The sequence below is a fragment of the Haliotis cracherodii genome, unplaced genomic scaffold (genome assembly GCF_022045235.1).
Source record: "Haliotis cracherodii isolate W230 unplaced genomic scaffold, xgHalCrac1.p SCAF_7, whole genome shotgun sequence".
NCBI classification, from domain to species: Eukaryota; Metazoa; Mollusca; class Gastropoda; order Lepetellida; family Haliotidae; genus Haliotis; species Haliotis cracherodii.
Genome location: NW_027266330.1, coordinates 46,678,750 through 46,704,473, shown reverse-complemented (window position 1 = coordinate 46,704,473; position 25,724 = coordinate 46,678,750). Strand labels below are relative to the sequence as shown.

Genomic DNA, 25,724 nt, shown 5'->3' with positions numbered 1-25,724 from the left:
ACACCCAATGATACCCCAGTTACCGTAGAAAGGCAGTTGTAGTGTCAGCTGAGGTCGTCTGGAAGTCTGATGTCTAGAGCACATGTACTGATAGATATTAAAAAGCTCTAAGCTTCAGGTTCAAATGAACAAATCCATTGACTCCGTTTACCACACTCAATTGCGTGGATCGATGCTCATGATATTAATCACTGGATTGTGTGGTCCAGGCTCGATTATTTACAGACCGCCGTCATGTAGCTGGAATATTGCTGAGTGCGGCGTTAAACAACAAACAAACCAACCAACCAACCGTTTACCACAATAGTCAATGTAAAGATTAAGTGTTATGGACCTCTGTTGTGCATACCTGTTCAGGCAAGTAACTTTTGTAGAGTTTTCATAACGATTTGCATATGACTACCAAAGGATCATTTCGAAAACCAAATCAAGACTATAGTCTGTACTGAAATGAACCACCTCAATTAACGATGATTAAGTCTTTCAATGTTACAGACCCATTTGAGAAGAGCCACTTCCTGGTATAATGAGTTGGTCTTTCAATGTTTCAGAACCATTTGAGAACAGCCACTTCATGGGATAATGAGTTGGTCTCTTATGTTTCAGCTCCGGTTGATTTGCGCCACTTGATATAATGAGGTGATCTCTAATGTTTCAGCTCCAGTTGTGACGTGCCAGTTTATGTGATAAGTTTGTCTCTGATGTTTCAGCTCCAGATGTGATGCGTTTGTTCATATAATGAGTTGGTCTTTCAAGTTTCAGCTCCACTTGTAACGCGCCACTTCATATGATGAGTTGGTCTCTCATGTTTCAGCTCTAGTTGTGATGCGCCTCTTCATACAATGAGTTGGTCTCTCATGTTTCAGCTTCAGTTGTGATGCGCCTCTTCATATGATGAGTTGGTCTCTCATGTTTCAGCTCCTGTTGTGATGCGCCTCTTCATACAATGAGTTGGTCTCTCATGTTTCAGCTTCAGTTGTGATGCGCCTCTTTATATGATGAGTTGGTCTCTCATGTTTCAGCTCTAGTTGTGATGCGCCTCTTCATGTAATGAGTTAGTGTCTCATGTTTCAGCTCCAGTTGTAACGGGCCACTTCATATGATGAGTCGGTCTCTTGTGTTTTAGCTCCAGTTGTGATGCGCCTCTTCATATAATTAGTTAGTCTCTTACCTTTCAGTTCCAGTTGCGATGCACATCTTCATATAATGAGGTGATCTATAATGTTTCAGCTCCAGTTGTGACGCACCACTTCATGTAATTAGTTGGTCTCTAATGTTTGAGCTCCAGTTGTGACGCGCCACCTCCTAGAATGAGTTGATCTCTAACGTTTCAGTTCCGGTTGAGGCGCGCAACTTCATATCGGTCTGTAATGTTTCCGCTCCAGTTGTGACGAGCGTCTTCGTATGATGAGTTGGCCTCAGTTCCTGCTCTGATGCGCCGCTTCATGTAACGAGCTGCTCTCTAATAAGGATAGAATTGCTATACATTAGTGGGCTTATAATTCTGTACAGCCTTTATGTTTTAAGGGGATATTCTCTTCAACTCAAGAAGTCCTAGTCAAAGGGGCTGTTGGAGGGGGGTAGGGGAAGTCTCGATGTGCCGTGTGCCGGGAGCCACAAAAAAGTGCCAGTCAGCGTAAAATCAGGGGACAGTTGGGTTACCTAGACTGGCGGCAAGACCAGCTAGAATACTGCTGTGTGCAGCGTTAAAGAACAAACAAACACATATTGATCATTATCATCATCATTTGTCACCATGCGTTTGGTGTCGTCGCTAGCCCGTCTAGCGTAATGCAACCCCCCCCCCCCCCCCCCCCCCCCCCCCACCTTTCCCCCTTTCACTACGACCTCGAATATCCCGAATCACCCCGAATCTGAAACTTTCGAAATGTGTGATGATTCGGCCAATAATGCATTTTCGTGGAGAATCGGTAGGAGGTACGAAGGTACGAAGCAGAAACGACAAAAGTACGACGGAGTTACGAAAACTGATGGCTAATCGGTTTGAAAAATATGAAGAATGCCAGAAATGGGTTAAGAAACACGTACGAATTACAAGATTCATGTACGGTTCATGCACGAATTGTAAGAATTATCTACGACTAAGTTACGAATATGCCGAATCATGTACGAATGCAGGACGATCGCAACGAAAAAGCTACGACTAAAACGATATGTTTACGTGTAGAAAATCGGTACTTTTCCTGACACTTCGACATGTTCTTTGGTCCCGAAAGGCTAAAAAGCCCCCGATCGCTGGCCAACCCATCATTTCCACCATTCGTGTTGTTCTTACTTAATCCTTACATGATTCGTAGTTGACTCGGGACATTCGTTGCTGTTTCGGGATGTTTTCGGGTTGAGGACACGAAATTTTGGGAGCCACGAATCGCTAAGAATAGCAAAGAATGCAAAAGAAACGATAAGAATTAATTACGAATGGATTACGATACAGCCACGAAATTGCAATTCGGGGACCCTTCCACGAAAGTTTTTGACAAACAAAAACTTTCTCGCCGATTCGACGAACTTCCGCGTACTGTACGAATGTTTGGGAATCAAATAAGATTAATTTAAGAACTTCAAGAAATGATTGAGATTTATCAAAAACATGAAAAAATTCCTATTCGGGGTAATTCGGGATATTCGTGGTCGTAGTGAAATGGGGGCATTAGAGCCAGCGCGGAACCATTAACCGGGGTGCTGAGAACACCACAACCCCTGTGTAAAAAGGGTCAAAGTCAAAGTCCTGTCTCGACAGATTCCACTGTGCACGGTGATATGTTATGTGTGAAGGAAATATGTCCATAATAGCAGTAAGGTAGCCTAGTCACGGTCAATCAATGAGTTTGATTCCTTACATCTGGCTAATGTTTCGTATAAAGCCCATTCCAAGAGTCCTCCGCCGCGAAGCATATAACACCATACCCATGCATTTAGTGCACACACAGAACTCAAACTACGGGGTACATAATAACAAAGACATTAATTCGACACCAGAAAAATAAACACGTATAATATACCCATTGTAATTAAAAAGGTGTTGTGGGTACACGTGCTTCAAGTAACCACGGCACCAGCAAATATAACACTCGGGGAACTGTGACACGCAACCAACCAAGCCACCGAGTCCGACCACTCAATCCAAGTAAGTCGCCTCTTACAAGCACAGGTTACTTGAGGCAACGGCTACTTCGGACTCCCCATAGGCTGACATCAATATTTAAGGCTATTGAAACATTTTTGTTTGCTTTTCAACGCCGCACTCAGCAATATTCCAGCTTATTGACCACGGGTCTGTAAATAATCGAGTCTGCCCCAGACAATTCTGTGATTGACAACGTGAGCATCGATCACGCAAATGGGATACGATGACATGCATCCCGTTAGTCGCCTGACTACAAGCATAGGTTGCTGAAGACCGATAATAAATTTATGTGAATGGATCACTGGAAAACAACAGAGATAAACATGTCATTGTAAAAGTTCAAATATTCTACCACTCTGTTATAGATGCCAAACAAGAACCTTTAATATTTCCTGTTATCTAACTTAGGCATGGCACGGAATGCTAAACCACGCTGCATGCATATATGTTAGGTACATGTATATCAACATGTTAGAAATGATTTGTATCAATTTGCCTTCTTTTTCCTCTGCATTGTCCAACTCTGGGAAGTAAAATGTCACTTTGGAAATGAAATAGGACGCTTGTGCGTACTAACTGGCGCAAATTGTCAAAATAATATAAACCTATCATATCTTATAACCCATATGGGCAGGCTCGCTGACTTGGTTGATGCATGCCATGGCACCCTATTGCGTGGATCAATGCTCATAATGTCAAATCATTGGATTGTCTGGTCCAGACTGGATTATTTACAGACCACCGTCATATAAGGAAGATAGCTGGAATATTGCCGACTGCGGCGTTAAACAACAAACAAACAAAACAATTATAAAGAACTACCCAAAGATCAAACTACTGATCATATGAATCATATCATTGTAGCATCAAGAGAAATGATTTTTTGCTCAGTTGGTCCATAAGATTATCTGATCAGAAAAGATTGCATAATAACATCACAACACACCGATATATGTGTGTGTGTGCTATCTGCTATCTCTGTTCGATATCATGTGTATTTGATGATGATTGATGACAAGCAATAATTGAATATGCTTATGAATTTCAATTCCGATAATGAGTAGAATTCGTTTGAAATTGATGCATGTAAGTGACAATTAATGACAGAATATTGACAGAAGCGGGTGACCTCGCCTAGGTGAACACTACCAAGCTGAGTCTGAGACCTGCATCACTTCGGGCTTTCCTCCCACATTAAGCTGACACGCCGGGATGTAACTGGAATACTGTTAAAAGCGGCGTTAAACCAAATTCACTCACTCACTCACTCACTACCAAGATGACTGTCGTTCATTTCCAGATGAACGTCAGTATGTCACGTGACTACGTTGTCAATCGCGCGGAGACGTACAGAACTACTTTAGGGGAAGTCCTCAATGTCTAAAAGTAACATTAAAAATCATTTGGAAAAACTCACACTCCGGCGCAGTGGTGACTTAGCATAACATACCCGTCGCGTAGAACTGGTTTAGTCAGATATGGTATGCGTATATCTAAGTCTTAGAGGCTATGTGTAAGCCCAAATTACTGCATCTGAAGCTAGGTATCAATGATTTCATGTACGTTTGGATTAAAATAGATATTTGGAACATGGGTAGGAAAGTGGGGAAAACTGAGAGCGACATCGATTCAGGCTAAGAATGATGCAGGCTTTGAAGCCAGACAGATCAGGTATATGTCGGGTCAACGAAATAAAGCGTCCATTCGAAGCTATATCAGAGAATGCTCGACTTACCAAAAGAAATCACTGAGCTCCACACTGTCGTGTATTGCTTCGGAAAATCCAACCGCCCCGCCTCAAGCGTTAGGCCCCCCTCATCAGCAGCCGTGGTAAGACTCAAACACATATCCAAAGTTCACAGAACGTCAATAGCAATCCATTTTCAGCATCAGCCGGGTCGTGGCTTCTTTCCAACGCAAACCTTACTGGATGCAATTTTTATTTCAAGCGGATGACATTGCCGTAGCCGTCATTTTCTGCCGTTTATAAAACCAGGGAATGTCACTCCAAATGGAATGTTTGGGACGGATGACATCACGACGTCACGAATTTCCGCGCTGATAAAGTTCGCTTTCAATAATTATATAATTAACGTTTGATGTTTAATGGATTGTTTTGTTATGATTTATGTATGTGTCAATATAAGGATTGAAGTTATATTTGGTGACTTTCATCAGCTCATGAAGACAGTGCCTCACGTGAGCAAAGTTACCATGGAGCGCTTCGTTCGATTACAAAAACAGCACAGTCAGCGGGGTCTTCATGACAGTGCTGTCCGTTTAGCCCGTTTCCATATAAGGATCGTACACCATCCGGTTCAGATCAGTTTTAGAACCAGCAGGTATATTATCTCTCGCGGAACACGACAGCCGCTTAGCAAGAGTCAATAAGCGCAACACAAATGAACGAATAAGCGCAATTCAGACAACGGACCCTTCCAACCATCACCGCGAATCTTACGGTTCGTTATCCGTGCATTGTTGTCTTCCCAGTCGCACTTTTGGAAAACGAAATAATTTTAGAGTAATTGTGCTTAGCGTTTTATTTCGAACAGCACGGCACCGAACAGAACAATAGGCTGCGCATCTGAGAAGATCACACACCTGTACCTACATGAAACGGGTCTAATAAAGTCTTATGACGTCATTCCCTTATCAATTGGCACCAATGACGTCAAGGGGCAGAGGTCATGGTGTGTTTATTATAGAAATAGAACTCTCGGTAAATGTGAAAAATATGAACCGATTTAATGAATAAAATAAATGAGATACTTGTGATATTTGTATTGTTTGGTAAATACGTTTCATGATGAAAAAGTACTAGAAAAATAGGTTTATTTCCGTGTGAACTTGCCCTTTAAGTGATGATTATTTACAATGTTCTATTTTTTTATGACAGAATAACAATGATGTAGCGTACATTGACGAGGAGATATATGTAAATACATATGCAAATGTTGGCACGTTTTTACAGGCGAACCGTTAAGTGCGTATATTACCTTATAGACCACTTCATATGCGAGAATGTCGGTCAAAGGTTACTAAGGTCATGCGCTATCTGGAGGAAGGCCTGGTTTGGGTTGATTGTCTTAGGAATAGATACTTGTGAACAGTTGTTTCGCAGACAAGGTACGTTAACTTCATTAACTAAGCGCTCAATAATAACTTAGAAGGCTTAGTGAACCTTCTTCCGTGTCAGTAAAATAGGGCGAATTACTCTCGCTGACAGGTACGTTCTTCTTGACACTCAGATAACGCACTGAATGCTAAACGTGTGAAGGTAAGGTGGAATGAATTTAACTCTGCGTTCAAATGATTGCGCTTATATAGCGTCGTGCATACACGCGTGTGTGGCTGTTTGTACTAGTCCGGTCTAATGCCGGTTTTATAGTGCTAGCCGACTGAGATACCATGCCGCAGTTTAACATGAATACCCCACTTAGACACAGTCTTTGTTTTATCCCCTTGAATGCCGAGCGCCAAGCCGGGTAACAACACGCTTTTAAGGCTTTGGTATGATGTTGCCGGGGATGGAACGGGGCTGAATATCCACTGGAGGAGGTCCTGAGCGTGTGAAATACGTGTCTGATCTTCAGTACGTAATTTCATAGTTACTGAGACGTTTCGCTGTTGCTTCTATCGCTCGCTGCTGTTTCGCACGGATTGCGAGGCAGGATAGCTCGCCTGGTCCCATGGTGGTCGGAAGAGGTGCAAATGAGAATTAGAATGAGCGAGAAATTATTTTTTAAGCCGCAGTAACAAATATTCCATCGATCAATGAAGATCCGGGGTAGAATTGGTCTTAGCAACCCATGCTTGTCGTACGAGGCGACTAACGGGATCGGATGGTCAGACTCGCTGAGTTAGTTGATGCATGTGATCGTATCCCAATTTCGTGGATCGATGCTCAAGATATCAATTACTGGATTGCCTGGTCCAGACTCGATTATTTACAGATTGCCGTCATTTAGCTGGAGTATTGCTGGGTGCGGCAACAAACAAACAACATATTTCAGCTATGTCACATGCATTAATCAAGTCAGCGAGTCTGGCCACCCGATCCCGTTAGTCGCCTCTTACGACAAGCATAGTCGCTTTTTGATGCAAGCATGGGCTTCTGAAGACCTGTTCTACTCCGTATTTTCACGGGTTGATATTATGACCAATATTTCATTTTGTCAGGGCACGACGACACAAAACCAATCCCAGAGCCCGACCACCCGATCGATCCATTTCAAGCCTTGGATAACGGGACTGTTTCAAATCTCATGGCACTGACTTATTTTAATGATCCGAATCTCTTACAGGTACCATGATGTTATTCTTAAGCAATCATAGTTAGGGAAGTTTTAAATAGACCAGCCAAAACGCTCATCAGTAAATGCAGTTTGTTTCGTATTCAGAACTTGGGGCATCATGGAAGGCAAGGTTGCGCTGGTAACCGGGTTCGGCTAAGGAATAGCCAATCAACTTGCAGGGAAAGGATGTTCAATAATTCTTACTGGACTCGGCAGTCAAGAGTTGATAGACTCCATTGTCAACGACTTTAAAAGGTTAATTCGTTATCAATTTTGTTCATATGAATGAGTATTTGGGACGCCAGATGTGGAGGTAAGCGTTTAGAAACTTTCTAACACGTTGATCTTGAAGTTTTGCTGAAGCTTTGGCCTGTTCATAGTTTTATTTTTCCTGAAATAAAACAAACCCCAACAACATCGTTCTTTTCACCACGTCCAAGTTCTGTGTGAAATATACAGTGCTCATTACAGAGTAATGAAAATGTCCTCTTTCAAAACAGGGGCGCAGGTGGTCCAGGCGCCAGGCACCCCAATTCAATATGCAGAGTTGCGCCCCTTAGGTGTGGCAGAAACTTATGATTTTGGGTCCGAATTCTATATTCACCCTAAATTATATTTCTTGGTTGGTCAGCCCTGTTCACTTGCTCGTAGGTTTCACCAAAAGTTTCATATATATAGTCTTTATTCATTATGTATTGTAGGCCACAGGCCCATTATACATTACAGAGTATATAGTGAGAGAGAAACATAATACAAAGGTACATTTTAGGTGATTGGTACAAGACGTAGTTTCATTGCTTTGTAAATGAAGTCGGATAGATTTTGAATGATTAACACATTATTTGATGCCATTAAAATATTAAACGTATGTATGGAGGGGTACAGGTATATATTGTCGTCTTAAATGTACACATCGATCATAAATTATTATAAAATAAAATTCATCTTCAATTTGATTTTGATTGCAAGCCAGACACAACCTTTCAGATTTTAACTCGTTTTTATACCTCCTAGTCTCAATTCGGAGCTGGTGGGAACAGCATATGAATTGCGCAAGGGCACATCTATATTCAAAAATTGATAATTCTTTTAAATATGTTTCTAAGCCGATATTTGTTTTAGATAAACTGTAAAGAGTTGATTTTGAGCTTGATGAAAGAGCTGAGTGCCAGTTTTGTTCATAAGATAATTTTAGACGGAGTATAAATTCCGACAGAAAGCTGGAGATATTACTTATAAATTGTTGTTCCCATATGAAACCAAAACCAGTAGAGAATAGGATGGGTCTTACTTTTGATGCCCAGTTAGTTTTACCATTACTACAGTCTAACAATAATAAGTCATAACATTTCTTTACCAAACGTGATTCAGGCATATTAATAATTTTCCACCGATACTTAACAACACGTTTAAATGCAAATATGTACATTGGGTATCTTCCACATTCTCCTTCAACAACGTGATTTGCGGATGACTGCTTAACACATAAAAATCTCTTACAGGCAAACATTTCAACAACTTCTATTTCTTCGTAATTATGAACACCTCAAACTTCAGAGCCATACAATAGAATCGGGCTGATTTTGGAATCAAAGATTTAAAAAAATAGATCATGAGGTAAGGGATTTAACATATATGATTTAATAATTCCAAACAGAACATTTTTGCCTGAGTTGATGCGCTATTAACATAAGCAGACCACTGTTGTGATCTAGAGAATAATAATCCCAAGTATTTTGTAACATGAAACACATTCAAGCTGTTGCTCGTTAAAATAACACTTTTCGACTCTTGATAAATATCCAACATTTTTAAAAACAACGATTTTAGTTTTTGCTCAGTTAACAGACAGGTGGTATTTATCACCAACTTAAAATATTAATTAGTTTTTGTAGCCCATAGACAGTATCTGCAAAAAGGACGATATCATCTGCGAATAACAGCAAAAATACCTGTATGATATCAGGATGCAGCTGCACCCCTGGCGCACATGAAAATTCTATTTGTTCAGCAAGCTCATTTATAAAAATCGAAAATAAGAAGGGGCTCAACACGCAACCTTGCCTGAGGCCTGAAGGACAATCAAAACTTTCAGATAATATGTTATTTGATTTAACACATCCCTTCACACAAAAATAGATAGATTCAAGTGAATTTAACATCTTGGGTGAAACTCCCATGTATTTTAAACCATAATTTAGATCTGTTAACAAAGTCGAAAGCTTATTTGAAGTCCACAAAAAGCACATAGAACTTACCACGCTTTTTTGAAAGGTAGTGTTGAATAACAGTTTGTAAAAGGAAAAAATTAATATCTATTGTGCTTTATCCTTTTCGAAATCCCGCTTGCGACTCGCTAATTTTGTCATACGAATTTGCCCAAAATACTAATCGTGCATTAAGAACTGATGTATAAAGTTTACTTAAAGTACTTAAAAGGGCAATATTATTAAGATCAGATTTATCACCTGACTTATACAAAGGGATATGATACCTGTACTCCATGATTCAGGGAAATAAGATGATTCAAAAATGACATTAAAGAACAATTCCATGTATGGCAACAATATATCGGACGAGGATTTGAGAAATTCTGAACCCTGGAGATTTAAAATTGTTTGGTTTATAGATTGCTTCTTGTATCTCTTCTTGAGTGATCGGAGATTCCAGTATACAGGCGGTCGTATCATCAGCATTATAGTCAGTATCAGAGTTTTTAGTCTGTCCTGGCAAATTAGCATCCTATTCTTCAAATAAGTTCTTGAAATACGAAAACCATTCTGATATATTTACATTGTCCTTTTTTGACGACTTGGGTGTATATTTCTTTAGCACAGTCCAAAACTCGTTTGAGTTATTTATATTAGCTAGTAAAATGTCTCTGACAGATGCATTATATAGTCTCTTTTTGCTCCTTATTAGGTCATTATATTTATTGCGTTGAGTAATATATAAATGTAGTGATTCACTGTTCTTTGATCTTCTAAAACATTTCAGTAGCCTCAGCGTTTCTGATCGATTGAAATCACATTCTGAGTCAAACCATGGTTGGTCTGATTTTACAGGATAAGTTTTCTTCTCTTTTTTCATGAAGTCCGCAGCCTGGTGAAAAGCATCAGTAAAAACTTTCACAGCTTGATCGATATCGGTCAAGGCAAGTGTGCAACAGTCATTAAGCATAGATGATATATCGGATGATAGGAAATTGTCTCTAAATCTTTCAGCAAAATTATTATCCCATAAAAATTTGAAACCTTCCCCGTCTCGGTGGGTATCAGCTGACGAACTGGTGTAGATTTCATAGTCACGTGATTAAAATGTACAACTGACTAGCATATGCGGTGACTCGGTCCGAGATCCGATACTAAAATCTGAGCACGTTGCAAACAAATCACTTGACACAATGACAGAATCTAATACACTCGCTCCTGTTGACGCAAGAAATGTACAGTCACCAACAGATACATCTGAACCAGCTCGACCATTCACAATATTCATATTTATAATAGAGCACAGATTAAGTAGTAGTTTCCCTTACTTATTAACAGATTTATCAGTTGAAAAACGTTTCATCTGTAGACTGTCACATAAGAAATCACAATTTTCCATTTGTAAAGTTTTCATTTTATCGTCTTCAACGAAATCCTTATCCGTACCGGTACGAACATTGACGTCACCCCCAGTACAATAGACACGTCACTAAGTTGTTGCAAAACATCCATAAGAGAATCTTGAAAAATAGACATTCCACAATCAATGTATTTCTCATGATACCACGGTGAATTCTCTGGGATGATATATACAGAGCCTAACAGTATATCTTTGGGTGTACTAAGAAGTGACTTGTCAAATAAAACAAATATACAATTATCACAGACTTTGGAAAACTTGATGAAGTTTGATATTCTTTTCCTTATCAGTAATGAAATTCCTCCCGTAAGTCTACCATACGAAGCAGTTTTACATGACTGAACAGTGCGATACATACATGTAGTCTTGGAATAGTGTAGCTAAATCACAACTATTTGTCCATGTTTCACTAAGCGCGACAACATCAAACATGTTTACAAAATCAATAAAGTCATTGTCACATATTTTTTCCATTAAACCATTGATATTCCAGAATAAAAAGTCAAGATGCGTCAGACAGCTGATGCCTGAGCCCTGACCACACCCCTATTTCTTCTTCGAGCGAAGGTGGGGTCCATCGACCCGAGGTTGTGACGCGATTATCCCCCTCGTTACACTGCTTGCGGTGTTTGTTGTTTTGGTGTTGCCTTGGCTACTGACGGACTGAGATGGGCGTCTGTCAACAATGATCAGTTTGCCATACTTATAGCAGCCAAACTTGTTCTTTTCTAGATCCTGTTCCTTATCTCGCTGGTTTTTTCGTTAGGTCGTTGGATATACCAAATCGGTTTTCTTTAAGATTTGGACAGAGACTAGTGCCCACACTATATCTTCGGGGTACATACACTTTACGATCATTGGTTTTGGTGATTTTCCTGATTTCGTACCAAGTCTATGTGCAGAGATTAGATTAGATTACTTTCATATCAAAATTTCAATGTTTTCAGTAACTAATAAATTTGCCATTTAAGAAAAAACAACCTATTCGACAGGTCCTGTCTTCGATCTTTGTTGTTTCCCGCGTTTTGTTTGTATGCTGTTGAACTAAAACTCCACATGTTTTATAGCACATGCGTATATCTACCCGAGGTATGTTCGGGCTCGGGAATATCGTTGATCGTGTGACCGCGTACCCCGACGGCGTGGATAGGTGCTCACATTATCAACCACTGAAGTCTGTCCTAGACTCCATTATTTGCAGGCCGCCGTCATATAGATGGATACATGCATACATACTACTCAAAAGAAGCAAAGGAACACCCGATCGTTTCATATTACTACAGTTAATCTATCCTTACATGATATATTGACTATAGTAAAATGAAAGAATTGGGTTGTCCTTAACTTCTTTGGAGTGGTATATCCGTGCAGGGATTCTGTGATCACGTGACCACGATATACCCGGATGGGGTGGACATACTTGTGAATAACGCAGGTAAAGCCTTCTTCTGTTTGTCAAGGAATAACCAAGATAATTTTGTGAATCGGTGTTTTTTTATTGATAGTTTCTTAATCCGTTACTCTTGTGAATGTGACGCCACCACGCTGCACACTACAGGGTTAACAATCGCAGTGAGAGTGCGATGTTTTAAATTGTCTCCTGTTGACGAGCACGCGCACGCGATATTCCAGCTCTGTGACGGCGGCCTGTAAGATTCTTTGTTTGTATATTTGTTTGTTTGTTTGTTGTTTAACGCCACTCCCAGCAATATTACAGCTATATGACGGCGGTCAGTAAATAATCGAGTCTGGACCAGATAATTCAGTGATTGACATCAAGAGCATCGATCTACGCAATTGGAATACGATGGTATTCATCAACCATGTCAGCGAGTCTGGCCGACCGACCACGTAAGTCGCCTCTTACGGCAACCATAGTCGCCTCTTACGGCAACCATCGTCGCCTCTTACGGCAAGCATGGGTTGCTGAAGACCTATTTTGAGCCGGTCTTTACCGTTACCATGTTTTTGTCTATGCAGGGATCCGGCTTTGAGTAGGGATCCAGCACTATTGCTGATCATACAAAGGGGGTCGGGTGGTCAGGTAGGGTAACTTGGTCGGCTCAGTGCCAGCGTATTCCGACGGCGTCGCTCATAATATCAATCATTAGTTCTTCTGGCCCAGGCTCGATTACTTACAGGTCGGCGTGAACATTGATGACTGCGGTGTAAATCAACAAGCCAACAAACTCTGCAGGAAACACATTCTAAAAGAAAAACTTGGATATGGTTGATCAATATATGTGATCTCACATCGTATGTAACAATACAAAATTGCAGTACTGACTGCATATCAGATGCATGTATGAACGGGTGATTAAGGAAGGTAGGGAATAAAAATATTGATAATGGAGAACATGGTGTTTCCTTAAACATTGTTCAGGGACGGCGGGGTAGCCTGGTGGTCAAAGAGTTCACTCGTCACGCCACACACCTGGGTTCGATTCCCCACATGGGTACAAAATGTGAAGCACATTTCTGGTGTCCCCATTCTTTGTTTTAATATCCCAAATTATATTGTTATATTCCAGGAACAATCTACAACGCGCCGGTAGAAGAGCTGCCTCTCGGCAAGTGGAATGACGTCATGGCAGTGTCTGTGACGTCACCCTTCCTCCTCATCAAACACTTCCTACCTGGGATGAAGAAAAAAGGTGAATGTTGTCCAGTATAAGAAAATGTTCCATATTTGGGCATGTCATTTTATCTATTCACTGATGAAAAGGTAACATTGCTAAAAAAAGGTTTTACGTACTCCTGCCTTATTGCAATAATCCTAACAGTTGATGGATTATTATTCGACATGTTGAATTAAAGATGTTAGGTTTCCTACAAATCTTGTAAATTAAGCATATAAGCATTCTTTGTTTTAATATCCCAAATTATATTGTTATATTCCAGGAACAATCTACAACGCGCCGGTAGAAGAGCTGCCTCTCGGCAAGTGGAATGACGTCATGGCAGTGTCTGTGACGTCACCCTTCCTCCTCATCAAACACTTCCTACCTGGGATGAAGAAAAAAGGTGAATGTTGTCCAGTATAAGAAAATGTTCCATATTTGGGCATGTCATTTTATCTATTCACTGATGAAAAGGTAACATTGCTAAAAAAAGGTTTTACGTACTCCTGCCTTATTGCAATAATCCTAACAGTTGATGGATTATTATTCGACATGTTGAATTAAAGATGTTAGGTTTCCTACAAATCTTGTAAATTAAGCATATAAGACGTTTTTCTCTCCGAGATGCCAGAGACCATCGGTATATTGTTTCTGGTCCATCGTTGGGATGGAGTTTGTTCGGTAAACAACTAAGGGAGGTCACCCTCATTTACAAGCATTTAGCCATTAACAATTATCAGGAAAAAACTTACAATAATTTTATATCTACTGCCCAAAATTGAGTAAGTGAGTGGGTTGTGTTTAACGTCCTTTTGAACAGTATTCCATTTATATCACGGCGTGTCAGTTTAATGTTGAAAAGGCCGAAGTGATGCAGGTCTTAGATGTTTACCGCCGTGGTGAAACCCACGAGCACAGATTACTTCCCTTATAACAATATAAGGCAGTCAATTGATAATTGATAATTAGTTCTATAAAATGGTTATAGTTTAATGGTAATAGTGTTTGCTTCACAGACTGAACGTCTGAAGTCGAACCCTGGCATGAATCACATCTTTTGTGTCTGTTACAGGCTAGAAACGTTGAATGCGGAACAGAAATACAACATTGAATATAACAATCCCTGAAGGTGAGGTGAGGTGAAATGGGGTTCAACGTCGCGTCCAAGATTATTGCTCTTATATAGCGACGTGCATGTACGTGTGTGTGTTTGTGTGGCTGCTTGTACTCGTCCGGACTGATGCCGATTTATAGTGCTAGCTCACTGAGATACCATGCCGCAGTTTAACATGAATACCCAACTCAGACACAGTATACTGACCGAGCCGACCAGTCCTTGTTTTAGCCACTTCATGCCGAGCGCCAGACAGGGTAACAACAAGTACCATCTTTTAACGTCTTTTGGTATGACGCGGTCGGGGATCAAACCCCGGACCTTCCACTCTCCGGGCGGACGCTCTACCTTTAAACAATCCCTGAACTAATACCATGTTGATGAATGTTAATCAGTGTCATCACTAACTCTCAACCTATCCATTTACTAGTATTATCTAATCATTTTCAAATTTGATTGCGTTTTCCTAAGCAATACTTTGCCAACATGTTGCAACGGTTGTTTCCAACAGAATGCTGCACATTATAACGCTGTTGCTTCCGGGTAATGACTGATGTCCATGCGCAGCAGTCAAATCCGTGGTAACTGGACACTTTCTCTCTCTAAAGAGTGTCTGTATCGGTTATCGTTCCCGTGATGTTGCAGGTTGGGGACGTATCATCAATATGTCGTTACAAATGGGTGTCGTCAGTCTGGCTGGTCGTTCAGCGTATTGCGCATCGAGATCGGGTCTAATTGGCCTTTCTCGGGTACTCTTGGGTTTTATCATCGCCTTTCATACTCAATGCATATGGCATCGATTTATCATTATTGTGAAATGAATTGGATAATTCATTACCGGGTTTAAATACAATCACATTCAACGGTTTGTCATGTTACTTTTTTTCCGGAACATTTTGTATACCATTTCATCGCGTGGTAAATACGCGCACCTTAATATTTGAGATAGAGAATTAAGTTTTATATCGACGAGTGCAAGGGACAACTATGCTTATCGTAAGAGGCGACTAACGGGATCGGATGGTCAGGCTCGTTAACTTGGTTGATGTATGTCATCGTATCCCAGCTGCGTGGATCGATGCCCAGGACTGATTGTCTGGTCAGACTCGATTATTTACAGACGGCCTTCATATAGCTGGACTGAGAGCGGCGCTAAACAACAAACAAACAAACATTCAAAGAACCCCAGCACCTGCGGATATCTATGATAAACTGTGAGACCACTTTGTGAGCCGGCTCTGCGAGATGCACGTGAAATGTGTCACCGAGCCTTTTGCACGTGCATCTCGATCTTTGACAACTCGGGTTATGAAATGCATCTTTTTTTTTTGCTTAACGCCGCACTCAGTAATATTCCAGCTGTCTGACAGGGAGTGAGCTTGGTTTAAAGGCACCTGGAACAGTTTTTTCTAGTTATAGTAGTATGTAACGGCAGTCAACTTGTGTGGGAGGGAAGTGGCGGGGTAAGGATCCACAATAATCTACAGACTGGTCATGAGTTCGAATCCTCGATTTTCTCCATTTGACCACACCCCAACCCCTCCACAAAGTGGGCCAGGGGTTAGTTTGGCTTTAACGCGGACACGTTTCCGGAAACACTGAAAATGGCATTTTGAAAGCTTCATTAAGTAATGAATATGTTATGAAAATCGCCATCGAGAATCAATACGTTAGAGTTTATTACCCTTATTTCTAATTATCCCCTACAAATAGTATATAGTCTGTTTACAATTTGAAGTATACAAGGATGTCGGGGCATGTGGATAACGCATCGTTATTCTTTGTCTGCCAGCAACATGTTATCCATGTTATCCAGTGCTTATGACTTTCACCAAATGTCTACGACCGGCGTCAGTTTGGGCCTACTACGCTTACTCGCCATACGACCGTACCTGTGAAGACCCGGGGTCGAGTAGGTCTTCAGCAACCCATGCTTGCTGTAAAAGGCGACTATGCTTGTCGTAAGAGGCGACTAACGGGATCGGGTGGTCAGGCTCGCTGACTTGGTTGATGCATGTCATTATACCCCAATTGCGTAGATCGATACTCATGATGTCAATCACTCGATTGTCTGGCCCAGACTCGATTATGCCGTCATACAACTAGAATATTGCTCAGTGCGGGTTAACAACCCACAAACAAAGTTCACTCACTCACCCACATGCACTGACTGTGTTGATAGTGCGTGGCCCTGGAAGCAGCACCTTATGGAATTACGTGCAACGCCATCTGTCCTGGCTTTGCCAACGCGCCCAGTAAGTATCGACGATGTGATGATGATGATGACGTCGACGAGTGAGTGTGTTGGCTTGTACGCCGCTTTTCGCAATATTCAAACAATATCACGACGGGGGACACCAGAAATGGGTTTCACACATTGTAGCCATGTGGGGAATCAAACCCGGAACTTCAGCATGACGACCGAACGCTTTAATCCCTAGGCTACCCCACCGTCCCAATGATGATGATGATGATGATGATGATGATGATAATGATGTTTTCGATACGTATTGATCATATTCAAACATGTATACGTGATGCAGTTCCTTGTTAGTTGACATATAGTATGATAAACCAGATAAAGTAATTAATAATCCCTGGAAGAACTTTGGGTGAATTAATTCTGATCTGTGTAGATTAGATTAGAGGTTTCCTTGGACACGCATTGGGCAAACATATTTTTGATTTTCCTTGCTGTTTGGTCCTGGTCCGATATGGTTGGTCAGTCCCGAGCTGTTTCTGACAAATTAGAATTGAGGGTATCTCAGTAGTTACTTTTGACCAACCCGTGGAGACCCGGGGTCGGGTAGGTCTTCAGCAACCCATGGTTGCCGTAAAAGGCGACTATGCATGTAAAAGGCGACTAACGGGATCGGGTGGTCAGGCTCGCTGACTTGGTTTGATGCATATCATCGTATCCCATTTGCGTGGATCGATGCTCATGATGTCAATCACTGGATTGTCTGGTCCAGACTCGATTACTTACAGACCGCTGCCATATAGCTGTAATATTGCTGAGTGCGACGTTAAACAACAAACAAATAAACAAAAAAACAAAAAAACTTGTTGTCCACTCCGAGCCCTCCCCCCACCCCCAGACTGGGGTTCCATGGCGGGCATCTCTGTTCAGCTTAACTGACCGCCTCCGTGGTGGAGTGGATAGAGCGTCTTCCCGGAGAGTGGTGGGAGTGGTCCGATGCCCGGCTGTGTCGTACCAAAAGATGTAAAAAGATGGTATTTGATGTTACCCTGAGCAACGCTTGGCATAAAGGCATATAGCAGGGATCGGTCGGCTCGGGGTCAGTATGCTGTGTCTGAGTAGGGTTTCAATGTTAAACTGGTGCATGGAATCTCAGTGTGCTAGCATCGAAAATCAGGCACTAGATCGGACCACGCCCACGGCAGGCTCGCACTATAATCCGATTGTTAGTCTGAACTAATACCTGTTCACATGCGCCTCTATACATTATGTGTGTATATTTGCATACGTGTGTAGAAATACATACGTGAGTATACCTCAAGTTGTCATGTGAACGCGTTTACTCATGTGTGTATATGTACACCAGGAGCAAATTTGCATCATGTCTGGAGCAGGTGAAAACGTAAATGTAAATTTGCACTGTGTGTATATGTTGCAATGTGAACGTTTATGTCAACATTAGAGGATGATCTGATTAATATCTGTTCTTTTGCCAACACTAAACAAATTGTCAACAGTTGCCTACTTTTATGTGTATATACAGAGTCGAGCGGACGGTGTTTTCTTTTGGTTTCAAGGAGTCAAAACTTTGTGTACAAATTAAATCAAACACGTGTTGCTTCACGCGAAACTTTTTGATGAAGTAACTCGCTTCTCATTCAACTTTGATTAGAAAACAACGTGTTTTCGTGAGTCGTGAACAGACTGGTGTATATGTGTGCTTTACACAATTTACATACTTTATTTCCACACCAACGATGCTTTTCATGTGAACGCATAGTAAATTTACATATACGCACGTTTGTATTGTCACACATGTGCAAAATTACTTACGTTAGTAAATGTTGTGCATGTGAACGGGGTATAAGACGCTAGACACCATTTCTCCTTACCAGCATCTGAATAATGGAATTATTCCATTTATCGTATGTATGTTTTGTTTGTTTCAGTGAGCCACGGACTTATAAGGGATTACGTTAACAAGAATAATCTCACGTTTGATGAAGCAATGGTATGTCTTAACACTTAGCCATCGAGCAATGTTATAAGCACTGCTTAATCCTATTCCGTGGCTGATATTACCGTTCCACTCTTCAATTCTTTTAGCGTAACAATATCTTTTTAAATTTGTCTGCGGTATTTTTGCAGACAAAAACATAATCCTCATAGCAGACAGGACAGCTTCCGTGGTCTAGTGGTAGAGCGTCCGCCCGGAGAGCGGAAGGTCCGGCGCTCGATCCCCGGTCCCCGTCATACCAAAAGACGATAAAAGATGGTACTTTTTGTTACCTTGTGTGGCGCTCGGCATTAAGGTGCTTAAACAAGGACTGGTCGGCTCGGAGTCAGTATACTGTGTCTGAGTGGGGTATTCATGTGAACTGCAGTATGGTACCATAGTGGGCTAGCACTATAAAATCGGCAATAGTTCGTACTAGGATAAGCAGCCACACGCACAAACGTGCATGCACATCGCTATATAAGTGCAATAATCTTGAACGCGACGTTAAACCCCATTTCACCCCACCTCACCTCATAGCGGACGGAACTTTTGATATGTTTAACTTTGTCGATATTTAAAAAAACCTGAAATTGTGAATATGTTACGTATTGGAGAAAACACGCTCACGAGATTTTGGTAGACAGAGCATGCCCTCGGGAGAGGGAAAAACCAAGGGGGAGAAGCCCCCGCGGTTTTTCCCGACCCCCAGGGCATGCCCTATCTACCAATATCGAGGGAAAGTGTTTTTTCCATGCTTATAAACCGAAAAAAGAAACTTAAAACAACATTTATCAACATTTTTATGTTTCGAACATACTTTCCATGAACCTTAGGAAACGCGCGTAAAATATCTGTTGCTGGCGTACGGATCTTGGAAAAGGACATTCTAAAAAACAGTGAGGCTTATCAGCAGTTCTATAGCCTTGCGGTACACTCACTGGGCTACAGAGATAAAGGTTGCGAGTTCGATCCTTGGGAATATAAAGAAAACATTTGTCATTTGATTTTACATTTCATTACATGTTACAATCTGAACGGAAGGTATATTAAAGTACTCACGGAAATGAAAAAAAGCTGTATTTTCGACCTCAGATCTTAAATAAATGCAGTTAATATACAAAATATGTAAATATTCAAACAACTAAATTAGTACTACTTGGGCCGTGGCACAAATACAGCGTATCAAATGTTTTTATGCCTTTTTACACGTAAAAGTGTGTAAAAATGTGAATAAAACAGACTATTGTGAAACAGGGCATAACCAGGTGTAAGTAGATCAAGGTGACCTATGACACCTTGACGACTGGTGAGAACAGGTGCATAATGCCTATAGTCTGTTTCTGCTATGTCAATTTGGACTTAGTTATATTTTTGAATGTTGAAAGTGCCGACAAATGACCTCCTGTAAAGTACATTTTGTATTATTCACTGAGATCAAACTAGCAAATCCAGACTAGTACTTTTCGAGTTGTTTTTCAATTCGTATTTACAGCTACGTAACACTTTGTGTCGATTTTTAAATTGAGAAAAACAGTTTTTTTTCATTTCCGTGAGTACTTTAATAAAATCCCTGGGATATTATATAAAATTCCAGAGACTTTACAACTTCCCTGTTTATGAGATTTAACCCGACTGGAAAGTAAAAGCTCACAATAGGTTTTAATGCCTATAGATGAAGTCTCTTACTTAATAGCGATCCCAATGATTAGGTTTATAATGTTACAGCAAGTGTTTGTGGAGAAGAACAACCCCACCAAGAAAGCCGTGGAAATTACTGAGGTACTTCTTTTTTCTCCCGTGGCGGGCTGGGATTGTGTTTGGAGAATAGATTTATTTTCAGCTGCAGCTTCAAAACCAGATATGTTTAAATTAAAACTATGAGTCAAAATATTGTTTCGTCAAAAATTCCATGCAACAATGACATTTTTAAGGTAGGCAATATCATTTTTTAACAGTCTGAAGCATAAATATTTATTTCAATAATTTTCTTGATCAATTTGGTTTTTTTTCGATAAAAAACCCCTCCCCCTCCCCCAAATAGCAAATAGTCGGTACCTTTTGAAAATGGGCTCATCGAAAATGAAAGCGGGAAAAGGATCGTGTTGTCGAGTGAGTTTTGGCCAGACCCAAAGACCAAAAACCTAATATACCTTTTGGGGGCTTTAGATTATAAACACTCTTCTTAAACCGCTGACTCAAAGCGGTTTGGTAGAAACTGTAGCCGTTAATATGAGTGAGTGAGTGAGTGAGTGAGTGAGTGAGTTGGGTTTAACGCCGCTTTTAACAGTATTCCTGTTATATCGCGGCGTGTCAGCTTAATGTGGGAGGAAAGCCCGAAGTGATGCAGGTCTCAGACGTTTACCACTTCGGTGAAACCCACGAGCACGGGTATGGTGCTGACAAACCTAGAAACATAATCGGGTCGAAACGGGATTAGAACCCACAAAATCATAGGTTTCTGGCGTGCCCAAGGGACGCAACTCTGCACAGCGAATCGCGGCGCCTTAGACGACTGGGCCCCCCGTGCCCCCCGTTAATATGAACAAGCAATTTGAGAATGACATAGCAACAGTTAAGGGGAGACAACCTAACCAAGCTTTACGGGGTGCAAACCAGTTATCATCGGAATACTGTAGTGTAAGCGAGGTAATTCATAAAACCTGTTTGCGCTATTAATTATTAGAAAATCTCTTTTGTTTCTTAACATGAACTTTGCAAATATACCTAGTATATTAAATCAAATACATTAATATCAATTGTTTGAGTGATTCTTTCAGCTTGAGTGTTGGTGTCTCTGATCATTTTTTACCATACTCATCACTATTCACCACAGGCGGTGGTCTGTAAACTGTTGAGTCTTGGGCAGACAAACCAGTGATTGACATCATGAGCAACGGCATAGTCGCCGGGGTGCGATGGCACGCAATCAACCAAGTCACAGACCCCGACCACCTGAGTCAGTTGTGTCGCCTCTTACAAGCAATAGGATGAGGGGGATCCAAACCTCGACCCCACGAGATACAGTGTGCTAACTGCACTGTCGTGGCCGGCACAGGAAGGAGGCACCACACCGTTGAGATTTCACAATCTTAAAATTCCGATTATAATTAGATCGCTCTCCGGATTTTCTTTCAGATTTGTGGTCTTGTGGAGTTCCTCTGCTCCTCTTCAGCTTGCAATATGACCGGTGCACCCATCCTCGTTGATGCAGGGTTTACGTCACAGTGACAGCGATGACGCGAGACTACCTCACATTCATCGGGGATGAATAATTTTCATTTATGACAAACGCTGATGATAAACTTGTTATGAATAACAAGTGTGCTTAATTATCAATACATCAGTTATAAAAATGTGTTTTGACTTTTAATATGTATATGGAAGCGGCAACTTTGTAGTTTTCCCGCTATATAAGCTAAATTTTGATCATGAACCTACATTATTTTACACATTTCACTATAGATATACCTGAAACAATGTCACATTCCGTAGCTTTCCATGAAAACAAAATTCATTTGAAGAACATTGTACTACACAAAACAAATAATCAGTAGTCGAAACATCATGGAATGTTTATGAAATGAAATACTAGATATGAGAAAATGTGTTTAAACTTCACACATTAAAACTGATTCGTTTCATTTGGTAACACTCTAACAATCTTGAAATATGTTTCAGTTCAAATCCAGTTTATCAGCCTATGGTAGATTTACTGTCACATAAAGCTATAGTAATTCCTATCCCGAAAGAGAACACCCGATCTAAAAGCGAGTATTTGCACATATATGCACTTCCTGCCACATCTTGGAGTCTACCTACTCAGTTTGTCTATTCTTGTTGGTACATGACCGTCTATCATCCTTTACACAATCTACATTATATTTACATCGGACTTCTCCCGAAACTCTGAAAAGAAACCACTCTGTTTTGTTTTAGCATAACCTGCTTCGTGCTTCTCTACTTCTGTGACATGTTGAGCGGTAGAACCACGATGTAACACTGTCATTTAACTTTTCAAAGCCTTGCTGTGAACAGCTTCTCGGATTTCCATGAAATCTGATGACATCACAGACATGGTATGCAAAGATATGCATGTAATGCGTCACGTCTTTAGTCTGGTAAACCATCACGTGTCCGTACCCATGGCTTTCACCTTTCATTAAGTGAGACAACTTCAGACTCCTGAAAACACCTTGCCGAAGATTCGAGCAGATAGATGAGAACTCACTCCACAGAAAGCTGATTTCCTTCACTTTGGGATGTTTAGGAAGAAAAACTGTTTTGGCAATATCTTGGGTCCGGTAACATCACAGAAAATGAATCTCCCCGAAACTTTATCATTCTTGAAAAATGAAATTCCACACCAAGACCCTCTGAAAACATTGCAAAACCTACCTCTGTTGTACACACGATTACACCTTTGGACATTGTCCAATACTCTCAACAAATAGATGTTTTACCAATTGATCTGATATGAGCAAATACAAGATCTAGATCTCTGCAAATAATCTAACTTTCTTGTCGCCATCATAGATATTTAACGTATCATTCTTGCTTCCTGGAAAACTTCATTACCTGACCGGAGAGGTCGGGTAGCCTAGTGGTTAAAGCGTTCGCTCGTCACGCCGAGGACCTGGATTCGATTCCCGACATGGGTACAATGTGTGAAGCCCGACGTGATATTGCTGGAATATTGCTAAAAGCGGCGTAAAACCATACTCACTCACTCACTCACTCATTACCTGACCACTGCATATCCGTCCTCCGATGGACATTTACACCATACACAACTATAGTTGCAAGCACATGATTATATTCCTGAGACCATGTTCAAAAGCTCAAGATCACCGCCTAGACAAAAGGTCACCTGAAATATTTGATCAAGAATAACTACATGATCTGATTCTCTGGCTTCATCAATGATTTCTGTAAGTGCATTTGAACATTCCTGTACGTTTCCTTGTCAGAAAACACAGCTAGACCGTAATTATCATTTACAGATGGACAGTTGTCCTCCTCAAGTATGGTTAACCCCAGGGTTTCGTCTCCTGCCAAGTTAAGTACCATCTCCAGGTAGTTTAACATGCAGATGTTTACTTGCAAAAAGCTTCTCCCTTGCTCCTGTTGTAAAAATGTGTGAAGCACATTTACCTCATCATTCTTTCAGGGATTGAAGTACACCAAAACTAGGATCTGGAGTGGAGGGCTGGGACGGGTAACTCGGGTAACCGGGTCGGGTGGGTACTGAGTAGGACCCAGGTACCCACAGGACTACCCGGGGTGTCTAGCCGGGAGAGCCACATTTAAGAAATGGCTATTGCCGGTAGAGCCACATTTTCAGCTGAGTGCATTTCACCTATTCTAGCGGGTAATTAATTAATCCGATTACCGATACCTGTATATGAGTGTCCCACATTTTAATTATACTCCTAATTTAAAACTCCCAGACTGAGGGAGGCGACCAGTTCCTACACCGTGTTAGTGACGACATCCTCATCTTCACTACAGACAAGAACATTGAACATTTGTGTACTGCAGACATTGTATTTTGTGATGGTATATTTTATGCCTGTCCCAAGTTGTTCGATCAGATTTATTGTTTACATGCTGAGGTGTTTGGCCATATATTTCCATTAGTTTACTGTTTGTTGTCCAATCGGACAAAAGAGTGTTATGTCAACATGTTTCAGTACCTATGTAGAGGAGGTCTAGAGTTTGCCCCACTTACAATTCAGTTGGACTTTGAACGTGCAGCTCACAATGCTGTGACTGATGTATTTCCTGGGACATTAGTTAGAGGGTGTTACTTTCACTTCACCAAATGTATCTGGAGGAGGGTGCAGAAAGAAGGTCTGGTGATGGACTATAAGGAAGATGAGGAGGTGAAGAAGCTGGTGAGAAGAGCCGCTGCCCTCCCTCTAGTACCTCGTGACAAAGTGGATGATGTGTGGCTTGATGCCATTGCTGACTCTCCTGCTGGCCTTAAAGTGACTGCCTTCATGGACTACGTGACAACCAGTTGGGTTCAAGGAGGGGCCTTCATGCCAGAGATTTGGAACCATTTCGAAAACCAAGGCCACCGTACCAACAATCCCCTGGAAGGGTGGCACAACAAGATAAAGAAACTTGCCAAGAAGTGCCACCCGAACATCTACGAGGTAGTGAAGCTATTTCAGCGAGAGCAGTCACTCAAAGAGGTTGCAGTCCTGAGACTCTCTCACCAGCGGTGAGAACCTTCACGAAGAAAGAAGTACAAGGCAATCGATGCACGTATTGCAGTAATGCAGTAATGACATTAAATCCATTATGATATTCATACGCTATTCATATTCATCAATGTAAAGTTTTGATGAATATGTTATCCTTGTTGAATAATAAATGAGAAAACAAGACTTGTTTTGTTATATACGGTAACCTGTTAGAATCACAAAGCATGTTTTGACAGCATAGCCGCGAGAGCCACATTATACAATCACGCAAACAATAAAAATTGCCGCGAGAGCCACATCAATTTGGGCTATCTATTTTCGAAATGTGGCTTTGCCGGCCTGTAACCCTACCCGGACCCGTGGTTAGTCACGAGATATATTGTTTAATGACAAAAATTATTTAGCACTCCATGAACTATGAAGTCACAAATGTTCGCATTTCTTTCTGACTATGCACCCATTCCTTCTGACTTTTCATATCTTTGAATAAAGATATAACTTGAGT

At 41.1% G+C, this 25,724-nt stretch overlaps 1 pseudogene; it reads left to right on the top strand.

Annotated features, from left to right (window-relative positions):
• Positions 1–7,564: 7,564 nt before the first annotated feature.
• LOC139448926 (D-beta-hydroxybutyrate dehydrogenase-like) lies at positions 7,565–22,238 on the top strand (annotated as a pseudogene).
• Positions 22,239–25,724: the final 3,486 nt, after the last annotated feature.